At 33.9% G+C, this 24,662-nt stretch overlaps 1 protein-coding gene and 1 long non-coding RNA gene across 9 annotated transcripts in view; both read left to right on the forward strand.

Annotated features, from left to right (window-relative positions):
- The window catches only part of LOC145976882 (uncharacterized), a 247,049-nt gene that overhangs the window by 69,252 nt on the left and 153,135 nt on the right, over nt 1-24,662 (forward strand). The window lies entirely within an intron of this gene.
- LOC145976897 (uncharacterized) overlaps nt 21,305-24,662 on the forward strand; it is a 34,420-nt gene continuing 31,062 nt past the window's right edge. Inside the window, exons 1-2 of the long non-coding RNA XR_014440344.1 lie at nt 21,305-21,698; nt 23,355-23,492. This is a non-coding gene — a long non-coding RNA (uncharacterized LOC145976897). The remainder of the gene's footprint in view (nt 21,699-23,354; nt 23,493-24,662) is intronic.

Consider the following 24,662-nt stretch of genomic DNA (forward strand, 5'->3'; position numbering starts at 1 on the left):
AGAAAAAAAAATTTATTTAAAATCTGTTATTAAAGAGGATATTTATTACAAGTTCGAGTTTCGATCGCGAATTATTTAACAAGAGTCACAAGCGTTTCCAAGCTACGGATTCAATTTACATATCACTAGATATCGCACTTAATACAATTTATTACGTGGCGCACGCGACGGCTTGTCGCGTTTTTTAGCTCGTGACGTCACACTATTCGCACGCGGTTCACGGTCGTTTTATGCATCCAATTATATCTGTTTACAAACATTTTTCCTTCAATCGAGAGTATTACGGAGATTGAGGATAATTAATTTGATACAATCATTATCAATTTGCAACGATTATCGACATATTCTCTCGTATTCGCAATTAAATATTATGTATTTTCCGAATAAAAAATGGCGTCGATTTCGAGCTTTCCTCCCTTGGAATAGTTTATTCACCGAAACGTATCGTTTACCTGTCTGAATCGTGTTGCGTATGCGATCGTACATCGAGAGCATCGTGGTATTTTGTCGAACAATTGAAACACTTGCAAATAATATTCACTGGAGATTAATATTGGACGATATCCTCGGAGCGGACTTTCACAACGAGGTTTCGCGAAGCGGTATGAAATTGTCACTAATTCGCCACGCGATACGTCAATTTTACGTCATCACACGTCACTGCGCCGCGTCACTACATTTGTGTTTTAAGTGCGTTCCATTTGAATACTATAAATTTATTAACCAATCGGAGCAGAGAAATCTTTTTCTACAATCATTTGAAACAATCTATCAAGAGATGCGTTATTTATTTATTCCTTCGAAATGTAAATGCATGAATTATTTTTTGACTGAGAAGTATTTGAGAATAACACTCGTCGTAAAATAATTAACGAACACATCCAACAAGATTCACATAGCGATGAAGTGAAGTTGTCGGCACGTTTTTGAGATTTATTTACAGGAACAAATCTATTAAACACGTCGTCGCGTTATTTGTATATTTGAAATAGCAATAAATACATATATAAGCGTCTTTTGACAATATGTCGTTAGATTCAAGGATACATAACAATACACGTCACCGCAACGTCACCTCAATGTTTTGTTTTGACTAGAGTAGTCAGACACCTTGTGTCTCGCGCGTGATTTTATGCTCGCTCCTCGCGTTGCCGGAATATTATAATCAGTGATGCCAGATTCCGGCCTTTCGGTAGCATGCGGTAGCATGGAGGGGGTAATAGAAGGAGACAAAACATGATTCTCTCTCGCTCTTTTCTCGCAGAGAAAGGCCGGAATCGGGGGGGGGGGGGGGGGGGCATCACTGATTATAATTTCATTGTCAGTCGAAGGCGAGTGTTACATATCAGTGGATTTCGGGAGTGTCATCGCGTGATTATGCGAGGAGGTTTAATAACTGTGACGTGTGTCGTTTCCTTTTAATCCGTCTTTACAGTTAATCTGATTATCAAAATGTGCGTCGTATGCGTGTGTAATCAAGAATTGGAAGCATGGACTATTATTCGGGTCGAAAGAGATTCGACAATAACATTATATCATTTTAAATCGTTATTAAATTCGCCAAAATACGCGTAAATAGTTCTGGTATGCGATCTTCCCGTGACGTCACCGCGGCGTCGTCTCCATATTTTGTTTTGACTAGCGCAGTCAGTCACCTTGTGTCAGTCTCGCGCGTGATTTTATACTCGCTCCTCGCGTTGCCGGAATATTATAATTTCATTGTCAGTCGAAGGAGAGTATTATTTCAGTGAATTTCGGGAGTGTCATCGCGTGTATCGTAAAATGTTTGTGATCATGCGACGAGGTTAATAACCGTGACGTGTATCGTTTCCTTTTAATCCGTCTTTACAGTTAATCTGATTATCAAAATGTGCGTCGTATGCGTGTGTGATCAAGAATTGGAAGCATGGACTATTATTCGGGTCGAAAGAGATTCGACAATAACATTATATCATTTTAAATCGTTATTAAATTCGCGAAAGTGCGCGTAACAGTTCTGGTATGCGACCTTCTTGTGACGTCACCGCGGCGTCGTCTCCATATTTTGTTTTGACTAGCGCAGTCAGTCACCTTGTGTCAGTCTCGCGCGTGATTTTATACTCGCTCCTCGCGTTGCCGGAATATTATAATTTCATTGTCAGTCGAAGGCGAGTATTATATGTCAGTGAATCTCGGGAGTGTCATCGCGTGTATCGTAAAATGTTTGTGATCATGCGACGAGGTTAATAACCGTGACGTGTATCGCTTCCTTTTAATCCGTCGTCTTTAAGGTTAATCCGAGTATCAAAATGTGCGTCGTATGCGTGTGCGATCAAGAATTGGAAGCGTGGACTATTATTCGGGTCGAAAGAGATTCGACAATAACATTATATCATTTTAAATCGTTATTAAATTCGCGAAAGTGCGCGTAAACAGTTCTGGTATGCGATCTTCTTGTGACGTCACCGCGGCGTCGTCTCCATATTTTGTTTTGACTAGCGCAGTCAGTCACCTTGTGTCAGTCTCGCGCGTGATTTTATACTCGCTCCTCGCGTTGCCGGAATATTATAATTTCATTGTCAGTCGAAGGCGAGTATTATATGTCAGTGAATCTCGGGAGTGTCATCGCGTGTATCGTAAAATGTTCGTGACGGGTTAATAACCGTGACGCGTATCTTTTCCTTTTAATCCGTCGTCTTTAAGGTTAATCCGAGTATCAAAATGTGCGTCGTATGCGTGTGCGATCAAGAATTGGAAGCGTGGACTATTATTCGGGTCGAAAGAGATTCGACAATAACATTATATCATTTTAAATCGTTATTAAATTCGCCAAAATACGCGTAAATAGTTCTGGTATGCGACCTTCCCGTGACGTCACCGCGGCGTCGTCTCCATATTTTGTTTTGACTAGCGCAGTCAGTCACCTTGTGTCAGTCTCGCGCGTGATTTTATACTCGCTCCTCGCGTTGCCGGAATATTATAATTTCATTGTCAGTCGAAGGAGAGTATTATTTCAGTGAATTTCGGGAGTGTCATCGCGTGTATCGTAAAATGTTTGTGATCATGCGACGAGGTTAATAACCGTGACGTGTATCGTTTCCTTTTAATCCGTCTTTACAGTTAATCTGATTATCAAAATATGCGTCGTATGCGTGTGTGATTAAGAATTGGAAGCATGGACTATTATTCGGGTCGAAAGAGATTCGACAATAACATTATATCATTTTAAATCGTTATTAAATTCGCGAAAGTGCGCGTAAACAGTTCTGGTATGCGATCTTCTTGTGACGTCACCGCGGCGTCGTCTCCATATTTTGTTTTGACTAGCGCAGTCAGTCACCTTGCGTCCGTTTCGTGATTATACACCCTTCGTATTTCCGGAATATTGGTCTCAGTATCGTTCGAAGACGAGTGTTACGTGCCAACGAGTCTCGGGAGTGTCGTCGAGGTTAATGGCCGTGGACGTGTATCGCTTCGTCTTAATCCGTCGTCTCTAAAATTAACTAGATTATCGATATACGTGCGCTCGAGGATCGACAGCATCGCGTGGACCATTATTCGGGTCAAGATGTGATATTCGGCCGTAACATTAACCGCATCATTATCGTCCCGGTGCATTAAATTCGCGGGAACACGCGTAATAATAATTGTACTCGACCGTGACGTCATCGTTACGTCACCGCTCCATTTTATTCCGCGACGTAGTCATTCTGCCTTCGTTTTTTCGAAGTATTTATCTCGGTTGAGAAAGAAATATATTACGGTTGTTACGGGAGTAATCGCGTGTGCTGTCAAGTGTTCATGATTCTGCGTCAAGATTTAGTCTCTGACATTCGGTAATTGATCGCTTCGTCTCGAAGTGTTCCGCTTTTCGACATAACCTAACTTATCAAAATGCGTTATTTCGCGCTCGAAGTTCCATGTTCGTGGATCAGAATCTATTCGACACGACCGATAACAAGATATTCGACTCGAGTAATATCGGCTGTGCGATACTCGACGATATTGGCGGGAACGTTTCCACCTTGGCGATTACGTGTGAAGTTGCCGGCGCGTCTCTCGAATACGTCATCGCGCGTCGAAGTGCATCGCTCGCGTGGCAAACATCGCGTCTGTTTATTGCGTTATATGCGCGCATTCAAAGTGCGTGGGACAAGTGCCGGGAGTAGTGCCCGTACAAAGTGACGGAAGAGTGATACGACGATTACGTTAATTAGTGTGTGCGACTGTTAATTAATTGCGCCCTCCCGAACGGGAGCTCTCTGCATCGATAAACGAGCGTCCAGAAGTCCGGGGCAATGAAACTGCAACGAGAAAATGGCGGTGACATCGGCCGGTGAGTATTTCATTTATTGCCCGTAATTAATTGCGTACCTAATTACATAGTCGAACTGGATCATTGTAACCTTTGATATGCGCTTACCGCATACTTTGCGATGCAGCTTTGTTTAAATTGTAATAAAATTATAAACTGGTTTCTCATATTTTCCTTTATTTAATGAGAAATTGTATTAAATCGAGTTAAATAAATTTGCAGTAAAATATTACAAAAAAAAATATACGAGGTGTATTTTAAAAATATAAATCTATGATATGCGAAATGCATGTTATTTTCATATATATATATATATATATATATATATATATATATATATATATATATATATATATAAAATTATATATATATTTCGCACACTTATGTTGTAAAAATAGAATTTTCATGCTCCATATTTTTTATAACATTTTACTGCAAATTTCTATTTGCCCCGTTTTATACAATTATAATAAATATTTATATTTTATGCGGAGTTAAACTTTCTCATTTTATCTCTCTCATCTAAATTTAAATAAAATAACTAAATTAATTTAGAATAATATGTAATGAATACAATAATTATAAATTGTATACATGCAGTTGCATTTGATACTATATTTTATATATATTTGATACTATATTTTATATATATTTTATACATATATTTAAAGGAGAGAGAGAGAGAGAGAGGGAGAGAGAGATAAAGAAAAAAAATGTTTATTTACAAGTGCTTTCGAATTACAAAAAATAAAATAACAAGGGCCATTTCAGATGATATATATTTATGACAAATAATTGACTGATATCCCCCATAGAAATGCCTAAATGTTCATGGACTGATAAAAGTAAGATAAACGATGACACCAGTATTTTTATGACGAGGGGAAATTGCGAAATTGTGCCTATATCTCATGAGGATTTGCGAGGTCATTTGCGCATATCTATAAGACATATCAAATTTATTTTAGGCGTCTGCATCAATTTTCCTCCTCTGTCGCTCAATCTCTTACTAGCCTGCGTATTGTAAATATCTACTTTTTAATATTGATGTGTTTTAATCGTCATCAAATATTTGCCTAAAAACACGATTATTATATATTTTATTAACAAATATACCATTTATTTCCAATTTACTTTATACTTTATTTAATTAAAAATATATTTGATTTATATTTTATTATGAAATATATATTTTATTATATTTTATTTTATTACAAAATATTATATTTTATTATAAAAAAGTATTAATTATATTAGATTCTTCAAGTTTTATAGTCTCAATTATATATTTAATGAAAAAAAAATAATAATTAAAAAATGAATAAAAATTTTCGTAAAGAAATATTTTTTTCATAAAAGAAGATTAAAAGATAGCAACGAAAAGAATCATTCGATGTTATATTTTTGTTGATTTAAAATTCCGAAGTATTTGATGTCGATTAGAAGTTATTTTTTGTCGCGATGACATCCTTACATAAGGCACTAATGTTTGTGTGATATCGTAATTTCCATTTGCGATACTGTTTCATAATATGGAAATTTTGTGTTTGATGAAAATTGGCTAGACACAAAGATGAATATTACGCCTATAAAAGACATGTAGGAAAAACAAATGTAAATACAAACGCAGTTTAATTCACTTTTAGAGAAAAATTTATTTTCGATGTAAATAATATAGAGATTCGATTAAATTTGGCTAAATTATTTATTTAATGAAATAATTATTAACTTTAGAAGTTTATTTTTTTTAATATAAAAAGCTAATCTTGATTTAAAAAACGTTAGTCATTTAATGCCATTTTTTAATATAATAAGATGCTTTTCTATTTTTTTTTTCATTGAAAATGCAACTATCCAATGAATCTTGCCATTATTATTTTAAATATATAAATAATTTTAATAATAGAAATTTTATATATATATATATGATTTTTTATATACATTTATTAATCCTTTTTCTTTAAAATAAATAACTTTCATTGTTTTGAGGAATAAATATTATTTTACGATAGTAAAAAGCAAAATTTCATTTTTTCCAAAAAAGTTTTGAAAATTTAAAAAGCATCGAGTAAAGGTTTTCTCATTCATACATTTTATCATTCAATGATCCTTAACGAGTAGCGCGTGTATTCTTTCTTCAAAGTAGATTCCTCACGCGACACATTTCTCGTCTTTGTACAATTTACATTATTCATTCATGGAATAAAAGCCTCGACATATTTTTATATACTGCGAGAATATATTCTTAGAATCTAAGAAGCGCTAAAGGCGGAGAAGGTTAAGAACCGCTGCCATAATTTTTCGCTACGACGTTGCTGCAAAGGGATGGTAAGAGACCGGACGCAAAACGGAAGCTCTTCGCACTAGTTGCATTTCCTGCGCATCGCCGTTGTTCTCTGCGCGCGTGGCAGACCAATTCGGAAATTGGAACGTGACCGTGCGGAGAATTTACGGCCGAGCATCTGGGCGTCAGTTTAATAAAGCTCCCGCGGCGGTGGCTCCGAGCTGACTTAATTAGCTTTTGCGCGCAGCGTCTCTTCTCATCTTGGATTCTCTCATTGCGCGGCGTAACAATGCCCCTGTTTATACCCGGGGTACCTTGGTCATTCATGAGTCACGTCCCGACCTGTCCGCCTTCTTCTTCACCTCCTAATTAAAGACGCGACCGCGGCTTGGAGCTCGATTCGATCACCTTAGAAACCGAGGGATCGAAAAAAGAAGCCGCGGAAACTCGAAACAGCGAGGCTTTCGAGCAATTTGTGAATTAAATTTATTATTCTTTTATTAGTTGACCATTCAAAAAAATTAATAGCTAATAAAAATTAATTAAATATATTTTAATACGAATTCCAAGAAAAAAATCTTTTGCAAGAAGATTTTTATTTGTATATTTTTCGAATCAATAATTCAAGAACAAAGAAATTCACTTTAGCGGTAAAAAATATCTCAGAATTTAATTAAAAGCGAAACATAAATTCTTTCAATTTACATGTGAAAAAATTTCAGGCGGGGGTGTAATTGTGCTTATATTTATCGCGATGCTTTCTTACGTGTAAATCGAATTATCAAAGATTTTTTAAACAACACATTAGCTCTTAATTACATCGTACATAATTACCGCGAGCTTATACGCGAGGTAGTAAATATAGGCATATAATCGCGATGCAATCTAACGGTGATTATAACACAATAGCGGTGTTTGTTGCGCGCGAGTTCACCTATCTGTACGTACGTTAAGCTTCGCGTCGCATCGCAAGCACGTGCACGTGGAAATTTGTCGAAGCTCTTCCTCGCAACGTGAGCTTCCGCATCATAACGAGCTTACGAGCTGAGCCACGGCATTCTGGTGACACGTTCTCGTGACGATGATAAATAAAAATGTGATTTTCGGTACGATACGAACTATTTATAACCTGATTATCGCATTGGATGTATTGGCGGATTTTATATCGAGTAACGCGCGCGCGAAGTTGAAGACAAATCGATTTTTGGAAGGAGGTCATACATCATTGAACCGACGTTAGATTGCTACACATACTTGGAGCAAGATAATTACATTGCGTATTTGATATATAAATTTTTTAATTTACTCGTATAATTATTATCAGCTAAGAATACCACTTAAAATCTTTGCGTAAAGCATCGTGATAAAGTTTTATACAAAAAATTCTATTCGTTATTAAAATGATAATTTTTTACATGTAATATTTGATGAGAGATTTTCTTTTTTTGATAAAATATAAATTTTAAAACGAGACTTAGAGTGTTCTTTGTGTATTTAAGTTTTATTTGCTGCAATTACTGCATGAATTGCTAATATTATTATGCATGAATTGTTAATATTACCGCATGAATTGTTAATATTATAATTCCTCGATAACAATGAGAATTCTTTGACTGCTTTTATATCATATTTTCATGAAAATACAATTTTTCATTAACGTTTCTCTCAATGAAATTTAGTCTTTGAATTACTTTTAACGGGAGCAGCGTGCCATTTTTTCATCAGTCGCTTTCAACTTTAAAGGCGACAGCCTTGTAACAATTTGATCTCGACCCGCACTTCTCTAATTAGCACGGAGAAAAACGTGAGCAGAGAATATCTGCATAAAGAGCATTTATGTTTGTGTGGGAACAGCTGTTGTGCAACTTTATCAATCGTCAGCACCAACATTTTGTCACTTTTGCAAACGAAAGCACAGAACATCTCTAAGTTGCTTGAGTTTATTCGGAAACTTTAACGGGTTGCGGGTTGCTTTAATTTTACTTGGTTGTACGCTAGATAATTATTCTATTCTATACATTTTATTTTTCAAAGAATATTACGTAATAAATATCAAAATTTCCTTGTAATAAGCAAAATTATAAACAAATACATATATATGAAATAAGAGATAAAATTCTGTCTTTTCTCATAAATTATTTAAACATTTGAATTTTTTTCTTTGCCAAGTTTCTTCTTTGCAAAACGTAATTCATTATATTCAAAGGAGAACTTGATTAATTTTTTTATACAAACGAGTAACTCTGAAAGATTTTAATATGGAAGGTCAATATTTAATTAATTGACAAAGAATTAAGTTTATATTTTATTAAAGATATATCATATTATATTTCTGCCCTCTTTTCAATTCGTTTGCTTTATGCTAGTATTTACATTACAATCAGTAGTATTTATATTACAATCATTATACAGAGTAATATGGATTAAATACATTCTCACGCGTATCCTTGTCGAATTAATGAAATGTCGATGCAATCTGCATCGTCGCATACGCTCGCGATGATTACAGCATATACGTGATCAAAATATTCTATAACACTCTTTTTAATTATTTCTATATATTCAAAATGCGCTTGATTAAATGATAAATACACAAATGCTTGATCGTTAAATGGATCGTTAAGTATGGATCATTAAGTATGGATAACACTTTTTAATCGAATTAATGTTTTTTGTTGGAATGCTGATGTAAACGAAAATAATAATACAGCAAATGTAACAATGTGACGAAACCCAGTCAAAATACACCTCAATGTCGATAATAATTTCGTTATCGCAATGATGATGCGAATATTGTGATGAAAATCATATGCACACGCTCCAGAATCATCTGTTCATACATATTGGATATTCTATTTGCCGCACACATAGTAATGCAATCAGAGAGAGAAGAGAGAGAAAGCTGTGTGTATGTTGTCCTTTCAATATTAATTTAATCCGTATAAACTCTTCCTCACACTAACGAATTAATTTCTACCAGCCAGTTAGATACATTTTGTAATTATCTATTTAAATTGTGTGTGTATGAATCATAAAATAATAATATATCAAAATAAATATCATCAAATGTATGCATATTTATTTATGTTTATTTAGAGAACTTTAATTTATAATTCACATCTCATAATCTATAATTTTTATAATTTTTTTCTTATATATTATCAATCATGAAATATATTAACAAATATTTATAAAAAAAAAGTTTTATGAATTTTACAAATAATGAAGTAAATACTGCTATATTTGCAAAACAGCTGCGATCGAGTGATTTGATGTTTTGAAATTTACAAAGAGCTCGGTTGCATTCCTATCTGTGATGCACAATGCAGTCGAAATTGTCGTTGATATCCATAATCATATTATTGTCGTTGTCGCGAACATAGTATCAGTCATGGCCAACCATTTGTTCGCTGCTAATGCAAGATATCACGATTCAGTTCATTGAAAATGTCAACGGTATTTTGTTAATAATAGCAGGTCGCGCGAAAAATTGGATGCGTAACGTCGCATGACACGAAACAAAAATTATGTTTAATAACTCGCTCGAAAATCATTTATGAAATCAATTTTCAAATGTTTTACATGTGTGCATTCTAAAATTAATTATAACAGATTTTATTAAGCGAATTATTTACTGCAATATTGAATATTCGCAAAAATGCTTGTGTTTCTATATATTATTTTTTTTTGTTTTACGTATTCAATAAAATATTTGATTCATTACAGACATCAACGCGATGACGCGTTGTCTATTTAAATTAAATTATAATTAAATGTTAAAATCACTCTCTCTCTCTCTCATAACATATAAAATATTTTTTACACTGTATATGATTGACATTACATCAAAATTTTAAGTAAAAATTTTATTACATTTTTTTATGCTGATGCTTAAATATCATACTTTATGTAACATAAAGAGAGTATATAATATCCAATAAAAGTACAAGTTAACTTTATGAGGATATAGAATTACATGCTGGAAATTAAAAAGTTTAAAGGACTTTCAGGAGAGTTATTAATCTTGATTAATAACCTGAAAGCACCTCGTAAAAAGGATTTCTAATGTCAACAGCAATTTTTTAACACATCTCTCATGTTCTCATGTGGATTATTTAGAGAGTGTACATATAGATTTTCAATTCTTTTTTTATTCAAATTTTTTTTGTTAGCGATGGAATATTAATTGAAGATCTTGAAATTCATTTTTTCATTCGCATTTTTATTTTATATTTTCATTTAAAATATTGTATGTTTAATTTTTTTAATCAAATTTTTACATTCTGTATATCCGCACATATTTATAAATTCTATATTAAAAAAAAAAAAAAAAATCTATATTTTTCACAAAACAAGCTTCACGTAGCTTTTTTTCGAATTTCAAAAGTTATGTTGTTTTCAAAACCTCTGATTGAGAGGTGACAATTAAACTTTTTGTCCTTATTTTCATGCGTGCAGTGCAGGACACGTGTATGTACATATTATAATATCGCCACATGTGCGAACGACAGACGATGCAAGTTGCATGCAATTACACATTTCGTGAAACCGTAACGTATGTCATGTGCGACCTGTTATACGACACACGGTAGATACATGGGATCATCTCGCGACTGTGTTCGTCAGTGCAGTTATACACACAGAATTCGTGAAACCGCATGTATAACTGCAGAGATATGGCTTTGAAGTGCGTAAATTATTCGGCGACTTGTTATATGAACATTTTACCAATTAGATCGATTTATTACAATTGTCTGTTTTTTTGCTACATTTTACGCAATTTTTCTTTTACATTCGACGATTTTCGCGAACCAAATCGGACTAAATTAAATAGAGAATTAGACTTTTCTCGTAAATATATTATAATATATATAAATAATAAATAATAAATAATAAGTAAATTTATTATAATTTGATATAATTTTTTTTACAAAGACTGGATCTCTCTCTCTCTCTCTCAAATTACAAATAAATATTGTAACATACATTATGAATTAATAAGTAAATTGATCGTTGTTGATAAAGTTATTTAATTTGGTTTATACAACTTTTCTTTTGTATAATTTCCATAGTTGCTATTTGCTTCACTAAAACAGAATATAACAATACTTTTTAAATATTATAACAACAATAATTTTTCGACATATATACATAGTACATAGTGCTTCGTCGACAGTAGCATAAACGAACGAGCAAATCGTTGTAGAAGCCCGACGTGTATGCGTCCAGGACAACGTTCGAATACGCATGGCGCGGTTTCATTGTTCCGCAAAAAGTTAATTTGTCGAGCACTGCGTGTTTCCACGACGCCGAAACCGCGTTGCGTCACGTCCGTTTTTTTAACGAGTCGTCATTATGTCGCCCGCATGTTCGCGCGCTTTATTAAACTGCCGCGTATTCTCCATTCGCGAGATTTTCGCGTCCGGGTTCGCCGCGGTGTCTCGTGCGCTCCATGTCGGATTTTTAATTCCCACCACGAATCTGCCTTTCTTTCGAATCTGCTCGCAATCATCGGGCGATGCTCTCACCGGACGGATTGCGATTTCGCGGATTTTTGCAAAATAACGAAATGCACACGGCTTGTTACGTTTTTTTTTTCTTTTTTTAGTTACGTCGCGATTTTCCCTCGCGGATTGCTTTTCCGGTGGAAGAATGGTGTGTTATATTAAAAAAAAAAATGGCATTCTCATTCTGCGAAGCTCTATAATTCCAAAAACAATCCGTACGTATATTCCATTATTTATCCTGTTTTTACTATCATTATCTGAAAATGATGATTTTTTTTATCTATACTTTATATATTGCTAATAATTGCGCTAAACTCTGAAAAATATACAGTTTGATTGAACATTACGAGAGAAGAGAAATTTTTTACTGTTTTTATTTTTTTTTTAATTTGCCTCCTCGCTTCTTCCCTCCTCCCAAAATCGAAAGATTCGCTCGCGGTCGGCGCACAATTTGATGGCGAGTAAACATTTGGGATTTACACGCTGTTTCCCGCACCACGATGGTTTCATCGTTCGATGCACCATGTCGCATTTCCGTACGCTTCGAATACTGCTTAGCGATCCGGACGTCATACGCTGTTCGTCATGCGACACTGCGCATTAGTTCCGAAAATCTGATTTTGATCCCCTCTTATGTACCGATCACGTGCGGGGAAAATGATTTAATCGATCGTAATCGTGGACGAAACGACTCAGATGAAACAACGATTTTTTTTATGGCTCAAATATCTATTTAAATTTTTTTTTATAACTCAAATATCTATTTAAATTTTTGTTTTTACGATATGTAATAATCGAGAGCAAATTTTTTGGAAGAAATATAAAAATCTAAATTTTAAATAACGTTAATATTATTTTCGGTAATTGATAAGTATCTCTTACAAGATAAGACCTTAATCATTATCATTTTCACCGGAATTGATTCGAGGATTCTGCACTATTTCCTTGCAAAGGCTCATCGCGACGCAAACGAGATGTACAGGTCGGTCTATAAATTCTCCGCATGTCCGTTGGTCTACGTATTATTTATTTCTTTTTTATTTTTCGCATGCGGTTAATAATGCGTCTGGGTGCACTTTATCCACACCTTACTACGTTCTTGTTTTCGCACGAGTCCATTCGTCTGGAGATGCGACGTGACGCGCCGTACCAGTGAGAATTTCGTCGAGAAGAGAAGCGATGCGGGAATAAACCTCTCGCATTTCCCACGGGAGATTCCGCGAAGTGGCTAGGACGACGACGGTGCCAATGTCTAGACACCGTCAGGCATCGGCGTCAAACCGCAAGCGTTGAACGAACGACAACAATAATCCACCGCGGCGTTCGCGTTTGCCGTTGTCCTCCGGGATATTCTAGAAATGATTGCTAGTATCCGAGAAAGAGAGAGGGAGATTCTATCTAGCAACGTCCGTCATTCCATAATTCTCAGCGGGCTCATTGACTCGTACAAAATAAAAAGTGCACAGATTCTAATAAAAAACAGAGACAACTGACGACAACAAGGACATCCTAAGTCACATTTTGTATGTGTCGTGACGCACATTTTGATAATAAATATTTTTTACAAACAGTAACATAATTAGTCGCGAATTACATGAGATTACAATAAATTCTGAGAAGCTAAAGAAACCAGAATAGTTTAAGCTTCTTTTACGCTCTATAAAATTGCGATTTTCCTTCGATGTTTTCTCGAGCGCATCGTAATGGCAAATAGATCTTCGGTTCAGAAAATTGAAAACTTTACACACTGGAAAATTTGCTTGAGCAATTAGAGTTAAGATTCACCGACAATTTCCCGCATTAAACTTTATTCAATAAAAAGATACGAGTATTAGCTTTCGCAATTTTGGAAGGATTCGCATTAAAGCGTTAATTGTTCACCTAACTCGCATTTTTTTTTGAGAAATAAAAGTTTTATATGATTCATCGCGTATATCGTTTTTGTAAAGTTGGCCCCCCTTTTTAAAATTTGAAAAAAAATTTTTAGAGTTCTAAACAAATCCCTTTTTCTCCGACTTTGCTTTAAATGACAGAACTCTTTGTAAAATGAATTGGGAATCTAAAACTCTTCAGAGAGAGACACTTAGAATTGTAATAATTTTTTTCAAATTTAAAAAATAGAGGCCCAGTCTCGCAGAGATTGATTCATGGAGTATATAATCATTCGAGTCGATAATAGGAAAATTATTTTCACGCGCGAGAGTAAACTCTCGACTGAGTATCGTTGGTTGGAAAAGCGCTTCTGGGTGTCATAAAAGCGGAGAATGAATCCGAGAATCCTTCTTGCGAGAGGATGGAGAATGCAATGCGGAATACGCTCCATTGTTGTTGCTGCGATCGCTATTTACACCGTACACACGCGCGGTCGATTGTGCATTGAATTGATTTGCCGTCCCATCCAATCGGATGGAAAATATTCAGCTCGTATGTAATGCGTCGCGTTTACCGTCCGCTGCAATAAACCGCTTGATGAAAAACTATATGAAACGTCAGTTTGACATTATCGCGCTTATCCGTTTGCCGCAACGTATTGCGGTTTCATGATCGATGCACACGTTTCTCTTATCGCACGATTATTTCTGGTCGTGATGAAAAATAGGAATTTTTGGATTGATAGGCGAGAAAAGCGAATATGTAAAAAGAAGATTATATATCTCATGGATGTACTTTTTACGTAATAAATAGAATTAAGAGACTGGAAATTATGGTTATATTAAAAATGCGAATATGCTTGTTTGCGATATATGTCAAATGTTTGTTTACGTTTACAGACGACGAAAAACAAGTTGGATTTTTATAGATTTATTTTTCTTTTTTTTTTTCCTCGTACATAATGAATTTTTGTGCGTATCTCGAAGTTTCCACTTGGGTGCGAATTTAAAAGAAGATGTTATTTCGGTTTTTGAATTAATTAGCAGAGCAAGAGGCTTAGTACCAACAGGATACTATAGGACAAGCGAGATACGAAGTCGCGGAGTTAGCGTGCACATTTTCCTCTGTAATTCGCTAAAAGTTTGCTCGCTCCCCGGTAAACTCGGTTATAAATCTTTACGATCGCGTTCGCGTGAAAGTTTTTTTTATTTTACTGCCGGCGGAGATAATCCGCGTATAATGACGACCGTACGATAGAGGAGAATGAGCAATCTTCCAGCAGCATTAGCTTTAACCCTTAGGTTAAAATGATCACGTAGCGCATCTGATGCATGGATATTCCAAGATACGGTTTCCAGTTTATCGAAATTATTTTGCATCCCATATATGAATTTTATGATTTTTTTTAATTTGAAGATAAACATTAATATTTTTTATTCCTTTTAAATATGTATATATAGTACAAAATATTTTATATTTATTTTTTTATAATTTTCTTCTTGTTTAATATTATATTAAAATAGTTATTGAATAATTGAATTCTCTAAATATATTTTTTTTTCAATATTTTAATTTTTTTTTTGGTAACATGAAACTTTATACATTAAAATAATTTTAACTCTTAATATGATTAGGGAACTATTGTTATTTTTACACAATTCGTGAAATAGACTTTCGGAAAAGACTATCGATAATGTGTAAAACTAGGGAACGTTGAGGAAGGAAGTAGCCTACGCTCGAATAAATTTGTCTTTTATAGTCGTTTCTGTTGAATACGACGATCATGCGAATTTCACGCCGTCAGTTCGTCGAATATTACCGAGTTTACTCGACGGTTGAGCGTAATTTTGAAGCGTTTGGAAATAGCAGTTTGAAAACTCGAAATGCAAGCGTGCAATTGGTTGTTCGCGCCGAATTCACTGTTATAGATGCACGCTGCTGCAACGCGCCTGTGCATATGCATCCGCATGTGCATTCGAGTATTAAGACACGAATTATATATATTAATACACTTGTATTATAATTCGTGTCTTAATACTCGGTTTGTATTTAGAGAACTTAGGCACTAGATGTGTGTGTGTGATTCGCTAATTCTTATTTTATATTGACATAATTTGAAATCTCAAATCTCAATTTTTATATTGCACAAGAAAGAAAAATTAAATTATTCAGATTATGTTGCACTTCGAAAAAGAATTAGAAATTTTGTAATAAATTAAGGAAAAACATTTATAAATAGAAATAGTGGACTTTGATTTAATTTTTTATTTTCGCAAGCAGAATTTATATAGTGATAATATAAAAAGTGTGTTTGCTGAATTTGATTCAAAAAAGCTTGAAATTCTTTTTCCTAATTTATTTTTTTTTATTGCTACATTTTTCATCTCTGAAAAATATGACATATTAAAAATTAAATCAATGTTAAAATTAAAATTAAATATAACTTGTATTATTGAAATAAAATTTTTTTTTTAATATGCCATAAATTTATAAAAATTTTAATAAAATTTCGAGTGTTTAATTATTTAAATATTAATCTCATCAAAGAATATACTACATAATTTTTTAAAATCGCTATAAATTTTTTTGGAATGCAGTATATAGAAAAAGCGAGACAAACGTTGAATCAAATAAATTTATTTTTTAATTAGTATACAGTTCTCGCCATCATGTTACGCTTACTCGCGATAGTCTGTGAGATCTGCAAAAACATGAGTTGCATCCGTCCATCGTGCTTGGTATTCTACCATCAGCAAATTGCGAGCGGATGGCGTAAGAAATCGCGTACTCATACGGATGAGATAAATAATAGGTGCAGGTGCATCCCATACGGCCGACGATACACGCTAATTACCCGATGTGATGCATTTACGTAGGCATGCGCCTAAGTAGTGCATCCTGCATCCTGCCATCGTATAATGCCGTATTCTTGCTCTCCCATCATCGTGAAGGTTAGAAAAGCTATCGCGGAAATTATTATAAATCTCAACGCGTAATCATTATATGGTAAAATGAAATGTTTGAGACAGTTAATAAAATGTTAGATTGATTATTTTACGTTTCTCTCTGTTTGAGAAAAATTTTTACTGTATTATTTTACAAATTAAATAAATTTGTTATATCTCTAATCTCTTTATAATGTTTATAATTGAGTTGAATATTAAAAAGTCGAGCTATTTTCCAGCCTATTTTTTCAATAAATTATCACGTCATGTATCTAATGAGATTTAAATGACACTTCTGTAATAATTATTTTTGTTTAATTAATAATCGCGAGTTAATTTTTTTCTCTGTTAATGACTAACTAATGAAGTTAATAATAGTGAATTAAACTATTAAGGAATAGAGTCACGAAACGATTTACTTCGGAGAGAAGGGAACGGACGGGAGAGGTGATGGTAGACAAGAAACTGCGTTTAAAAACCCGAAGCAGTTGAGCTGGATTCAGGCGAATAGCCGATGGTGCTATTTCTCTTTCTCATTTCCTCTGCTACGTTGTAGAACTTTCGCGAGCTAGTCGCCACGTTTCGTCCATTTATCGTAAACTATCAGATCGTACCCTTTTCTCTTGCAACCCGTTCTCCGCAACAGTGGATTTGATTTGCATTTGCCGACGCTCGATAAGGCACGTCGCGGCGCGCCCGAACTTCGTTTAGCTCTTAAATATATCTCGAAAAAACGATAAAAATCTATTTTTTCCTTTTGCAAATGCCTTGCGAATCTATCAATTATAGCAATTATGAGAGACGTGATCGTCGATAAGTACAAAGATAAAACAAGCTTCGAATCTTTTTTACGTACGCATATGTTTAAGAGATAAATTTTTATGTATATCGAAAAATTATTAATTCTTTTTAGCTTCGAGAAATTGGATGAAATATGAGGCATTTCGCGATATGTCGTCCGCATGTACTCGGCAATTTTTTACGAGAGAGTACGGTGGGGTATATTTAATTAGAGTAAATTGTAATGGAAAGAATACGCGGGAAGAGACGGAACGGAGTTGATAGAACGAAAAATTGTACAGAACTTTAACGAGGAGCTCTACGTATCTTTTCCTCTTGATATCATCACTTAACATCTTTTCACAGTATCCAATTCAGCCTATCATTTTGGAGATTTGCTTCAGTTAAAATTCTGTTCGTTTTATATTTAAGCTCAACAGTTAATTAATTTTTCAACAATCGCAGAATATATACGAGAAACGTATATACAAACATAAATCGACATTGAACAAAAATATTTTTCGTTGAATTATAATTGTATTGAAATTAATTAAGGCGATCGATTTTATGGTATAAGGTAGTTATATAAAATATTAATTTATATTTACCTTAATTATGTAGAAATTAATTAAAACTGACTCAAACTAAATCTTTTATGATACGAGAGAACGAAAGAATTATTATTTTATATTCGAAATTAAATTATAATTTTTAATCATATAACGTACTATATTTACGCGATCAGTTATTAAATCTAAATAACGCGATTTCTGAAAGGTTAAATTATTTGAATGTAGATGAGGATTCATAATTTAGCTTATTACGATATCTTAGGTCAAATTGTCAAGACAGGTAAATAACAGGCAGTAAATAATTATTGATAAGAACGATAAATTTTGTTCAAGCGGCTTTTACTTTTATTTATCAGCTGATTGGAATTATATTGAGAATATCAGACATAATTTAAAAAAAAAAACAAAATGAAGAAACCTTGTGTGTTCGATTATTTTCTACACTTGGAAAGAATCAAAGACTAAAATTTTATATGAATATAAAAGTAAAAAAAGATACTCGAAAAAAAGAGAATTATGATAATGTAATGCATGAGTGAGACTTTGCTCTGCATTTACGAGCAGACGTCCATTAATGCGTCTATCAGTAAATATATGAAATTTACTTTCTTTCAATTGTGCAACATCAATCATTCTGTCATCTCACATAAGCTACGTCTGCAATTAATATTCGATATTTTGATCGGTTTAGCAACGAGAAATGCGCCGCGAAAAAATTCATTTATAAAGTATTATTTATTTAATGCCGTTTTTATTTGTGATCGATTTTTATCAATTTCGTGATATCGTTTATCAGGTTCGTGAATTATAAATTAAACGAAAATGGCAAAATCGCTTTTATATGGCATACGAGAAAAAAATACTGAAATATTCGCATAATTATGAGAAATTATTGTAAAAGAATGCCAAATAATGACATCATATTTTTTTCTCTTTCTCTCTCTTGTACATCGTGAATCGAGCTTAACGAATTCTCGATAAACTGCCAACTTTTCTCGCTTTTTACATCCGCCGAATTAAAATTGATTGGAAACGTTTAATTGACGATTAAATTACATGAATTGGTAAAAATTACAAGGTGGTGTTGAATGATAGTCGAACAATTAAAATTAATGTTTGTGGATCGTTTTTCGCGAAATTGATTGCGCTGTAGATATTCAATCGATTTTTGAAATTTAATCACATAAGAAAACGAGATGCGACAAAACATTTACCGTTACAAATGATGATAGGACGATTGAGTTTTAATTCCACTGATGCGTGTCGCGTAGGGTGCTTGGATCTGATCTACTAAAAATCATATGGAGGATTCAATGAAGATGAAAATCAATAACTAATCTGTCAGCGGCCACGTGCTCGAAAATGACCCGCTTTGTATCACGATTATACATATGTCTGCAACGATCGATGCATGAAAATTTGAAAGAATGCATTCCTCGAAATTAATAAAAATAATTTTGACACTTTTTATTTTTATATTTTTTTCATATTTGAATACTCTGTAAATAACTTGTGTAGATACATTTTTGTGAAAAAGGAGTTATTTCGCGACTATCTTGAATATCTTCTGCATTTCAAAAATCAAAAGTCATTTATACATTTTACTATGGCAGTTTTACTGCATTAAAATACAAACATCTCCCTTCTCTCTCTTTCTCCTCTCTTTCTCTTTTTAAACAATAATATAATATTTTAATATGCAATTCAATGACTATGCATTTCTGATAGAAATATTTCTACGACATCCCGAAAGTAGAACCGGATCTTATAGGCGCGTGGATAGGTGCATTATTCGCATAGTATCGAGGAGTCCATGGTAAACCGATGCACTCGGAGCGTGTGCAGCCTCACCGTCTTGCAATTCACGGAACTCGATCAGTGATTCGGAATATCTCTGTCCCGTTGCTTACCGCGAATCGTCGTGAGTCCCGGCTTATGTTATCGTATCGACCTTAATGCACGACGGTGCAGTAACGGCGAGTTAGTGCCTTTGTTATGATGGGTGTAAAAATGAATATCTAAATGCGATACATGCAGCATGCCTCCGATGCGCTTTCCGCTTCAGTATTGTGTGTATATGATTCTTCGTGATCGCTGCCTCTCGAAACAAGAATCGCGATTTCGTTGAACCAATCAGGTCGCGGTTAAATCAGATATCTTCCGATGTAGATAACAATTTTTTTTCTCAATATTTTAAATAATGATACCCTTAATAACTAATGTTTGAAAATTTAAATTTATAATAAAATCATAATTACATAGATGGATTAAAAGATTAAAATAATTGTGAGACATTCTTAAAATAAATTAATAATTTTCTATAATACTAAATTTTATAGAATCATCAATTAATTAATCTGTATATTGTTAGGAATATAAAATTTTATTTATATTTTATTATATTTGTTAAAAAAATTTTTTTTTAATTTTAATTTTTTAATTATTTCTTACAATATACAGTGATTAATTAATTGATGATTCTATAAAATCTATAATCTATAATTTTTATAAATTATATTACATTCAAATTTATGCAAAATAATTATAAATTAATAAAAGACATGTACGAAATTACACGATATTCAGTCATGTATTGTTGATTAATCTAAATCAAATATTATTCTTGAATTAAAAATTTGCGTATTAAAAAAAATCACAAATGATTGAATTGATAAATAAAAGGAATCATAAATTAGAACCGTAGCAAGCGGTTAAGACGGAAGTAAAGTTGGACGCTCCGTAGCTTCTCTCTCGTAGCTCGATTGTCAGATATGATCCGAATGATTTACGACTTCAATTGGACAAGCTTAGTCTAGTTGGATTCCACGGTTCTCGCCCGCGTCCGGCACGCACCTTGTCGCGATGCGGCGCGTCGTCTGGGACTCCGGGGTGGTTGTCTGGGACGCTTGCGTCGCGCTCGCGTCGCTCCCCGTGTACGCCGGCGTTGCTCCGGGCAACCGATGGGGATGAATCTACGCGACGCCCGGCGTCGAGTTTCCTCGTAGCGAGCGGGCGGGGCTGTTACACTCTCTCAGTGCGCTCCACGACGCCGAACTGACCACGTACAACGGCGACGTCTCGACCCCACGAGCCCCCTTCCCCTCTCTCTCTCTCTCTCTCTTTTTCTCTCTTCCTTTCTTCCTTCCGAGACGACGAGATCGTCGCTATCGCGCGATCAGGATCTCGGCTCCCCGAGATGCTCGCGCGAGTTGTATTCAACGTTCGCGAGACACTCGCGAACGTTTGAGAGTCGAGAGAGAACTTTGTCGAGAGTTAACAAGTGCCGATGATAAGAGAGCGTGATAGAGAAGGGGAAAATTTGCGGCAGTGTCGTGTCGGGGTGAAACGGGATCGAGGAGGTAACGGGATCGATTAATTGGCGGACGAGCAACGACGTGAACTCGAGAGCATCCTTGAAAAGTGTCGAGGCAGAAGGATTAAAGGGTGGGAAGATGCGGCTATCGAGAGAATAAGTTGGGAATTGAGAGATTGGTGGTTTCACGTGTCAAATCATTAGAACGCTTGTTGCAGCTAGAGATAAAATTTCTTAATAAATTATTATGAATATTTTCGTAATATAATAGAATTTTTCGAATTGCATGTCATATGTTTCATTTGATCATTCATTATGGAAAGATTAATATTATTAAAAATAAATAAAGAAGTGAAAAATATGAAATAAGAAAGATATTTCAAAATTTACATATTTAGCAATATTGTGTTAGGATCAAGTATTATTAATTATAATCAAATTAATTGAAGTGCTGTCTTTGAACAGTTGTATTGATATTAGAAATATCAGAAAATTCAATTATTTTTTAAATTTTTAAGAGATATAAATAACAAATCAGAGATTAGATTAATTGATTGATCAATAAATAGTCATTTGATCGATGGTGCATGTCGAAAGTTTTGCGAGACTACAAAATGATAAAGAGATTAAGAAAGAGAGATCAACAAGTCAGGGATAACGATTAATTGACTTGAGAAAATGATTGTCGCGGCTAAGATTATCCCGCGGACGATCAACGCTAACTGCAGCACAACTTTGCAGAATAATTCTCCATTGATGATCCTTGTTGAGCATCAGGAAACTTTGTCGAAGACTACGTGGTTCTCCGAGTTAGTCCTGTAACGACGTGAGGAAAGTTTGTGATTGGCCGGCGATGTTTAGGGGAAATTAATTGCGAGTTAAGAACTCTAGTGGCGCGTTAAGTCAATGAAGATCAATATTTTATGAATCACCGGTCAATTTGACAGAGTTAAAATAAAAAATTCATAATTTGTGTAAATTGAATTAAAATTCTTTAAAAGTCTTTATCATGCGGCTATTTGCCATCGAAAGGAAATTAGTAAATAGTTCTTTACATGAATCAATTTTTGTGGGGGATTAAAAGAATTTTTCATTTAATTTAATATATTTTATTTTGTATTGTCTTGCACGGAAAAAATTATTTTTAATAAATTTAGTAATATTGGCAAAAGTCCTCGATTAGGACATTCATCATTCAAAGAGAATTTATGTAATTCTACTTCATATAACTTGTCGCTTTAACAGTGATCACGGTTGAACACTATTCGATCTAAACTAACTAGATATCCTTCGAGGATGGAAGTTATCCTATTAATGATGCACCACAAAGTTTGCGATTCGATTCCATTTGAAATCCATGGTAGTGATCACATTCTATAATGGAAACTATTAATTAAAGAATAATAATACGTTGTTTTTTGTAAAAATAAGAAAAATATTTTTCTTGTTTTTACGACAAAATATATCGTAAAAGTATACAAAAAATTTATAGCTAGATATATTATTTTTTTAATATGTATATTAGAAGGATATTTAATTATAACATAGCTTGTTATCATTGAATTTTATAGTTTTATATAAGAAAGAAATTTTTGTTTTAGAAGAGACATGATCAATGATCTTGAAACAATTGAAATTTATCGATAAAAGCCACCAATCTCGCCAATTATTATATAAGATTTAGGATTGTTGTTAGAATGCTTAATTAAAAATTAATTTGAAAACTTTATTCTTAAATTGACGTTTAATGCAAGATATTTAATAATTATTATATCTTATACGATTAGCCGCATCAAAAAAATTATTACAAAACTAATCGTGAGCATTCTTGGTTGAAATTCTTGTGGAAAGTGATCATCGCGCGTGTTTTTCTTGCTTTATCAAGAGTAAGGAGCTACCTGGATGAGACACTTGTAACCGCGATTGTAAGTCTACACATGAGGATCTTTTTATTATTTACCACAATTAAAACAAGTCGTTGCGGACTTTTCAATGATCCTAACTCCTTGAACAAATCATATTACGTTTTCCTATTTACCTACCTTTTTATCCTAATGAAATGTTCAGTTACTTTTTATTATCATAATATATTTATATAAAATATCTTTAATGGAATTAAGTCCTGATTGCAAAAGTTTCCACGTCTAGAAAGTCCACAAAGAAGATAATTTGCCGCGGACAAGCACACTTTTCACGAGTTTCTGCATTTTATTCATTTGGAAAAAGAGTTAATAGGCTAAAATTTAAATTGCGAATTGCGATTATTATATTGTACTGATGTAATTTGACATATCAAATCTACGATAATCTAAAACGGAACAAATCTCGATAAATTTAATCGGAAATAAACGTTATATTGTATGTTATTTGCCAGTATTCACGTTTTCCTAACTCTCCGCAAATATTCATTCTTTACATGTGGAATCTCTTTGATGATACTGATAAACTTGATAACAAACGTATAATTGTGATGGGTTATGCGCCCAATGGAACACTGTTAAACGCGAGTACGTATAAGGTAAACGTACAAACAGAGTTTCAGTTAGACACACGCGAAAATAACAAGCGTATACAATCGAGTAGGAAGATCAGTGCTGGTGAGCGTGAGACGAAATTCGATTAAGAGACCAAGTAACGAGTTAATTGCACGCGATTAACCGCGCGTTAAACTGCCTCGCGGTTGCTCTGACCCGCTGAAAGCGCCGTATGTGTACATTGTTCGTTTATTAGCCGCTCTTCCAGGCCATTCAACGCTGTCTGATCATTGGAATTGCCGAATTCACTGAAATTACTTTTCTTCGCTGTTAGAATCATTGCACTAAACGATCATTTTCAGTCAATGGTTTTCGATTGTTTCTAACAAAATATGAAATGGAGATTATCCGTGTAAATTTGCCAAAGGTTTCCTAAACAATTTTCGAAATTTTTTTTTATAACAGAAATTTCGTTGTAACAGAAATGTTATATTATTGAAGTGTTATTTTTTAATACAGCGTTTCAAGATGAAATTAAGATTCTGTTAAATCTTATATTTGAAAATAATTAGAAAATGAATTCATCCTTTTGATCTTTCATTGCTTATAATTTAATAATGA

The sequence above is a fragment of the Camponotus vicinus genome, unplaced genomic scaffold, assembly GCF_025532165.1.
Source record: "Camponotus vicinus isolate PSW18456_S1 unplaced genomic scaffold, iyCamVici1.0 SCAF_9, whole genome shotgun sequence".
NCBI lineage: Eukaryota > Metazoa > Arthropoda > Insecta > Hymenoptera > Formicidae > Camponotus > Camponotus vicinus.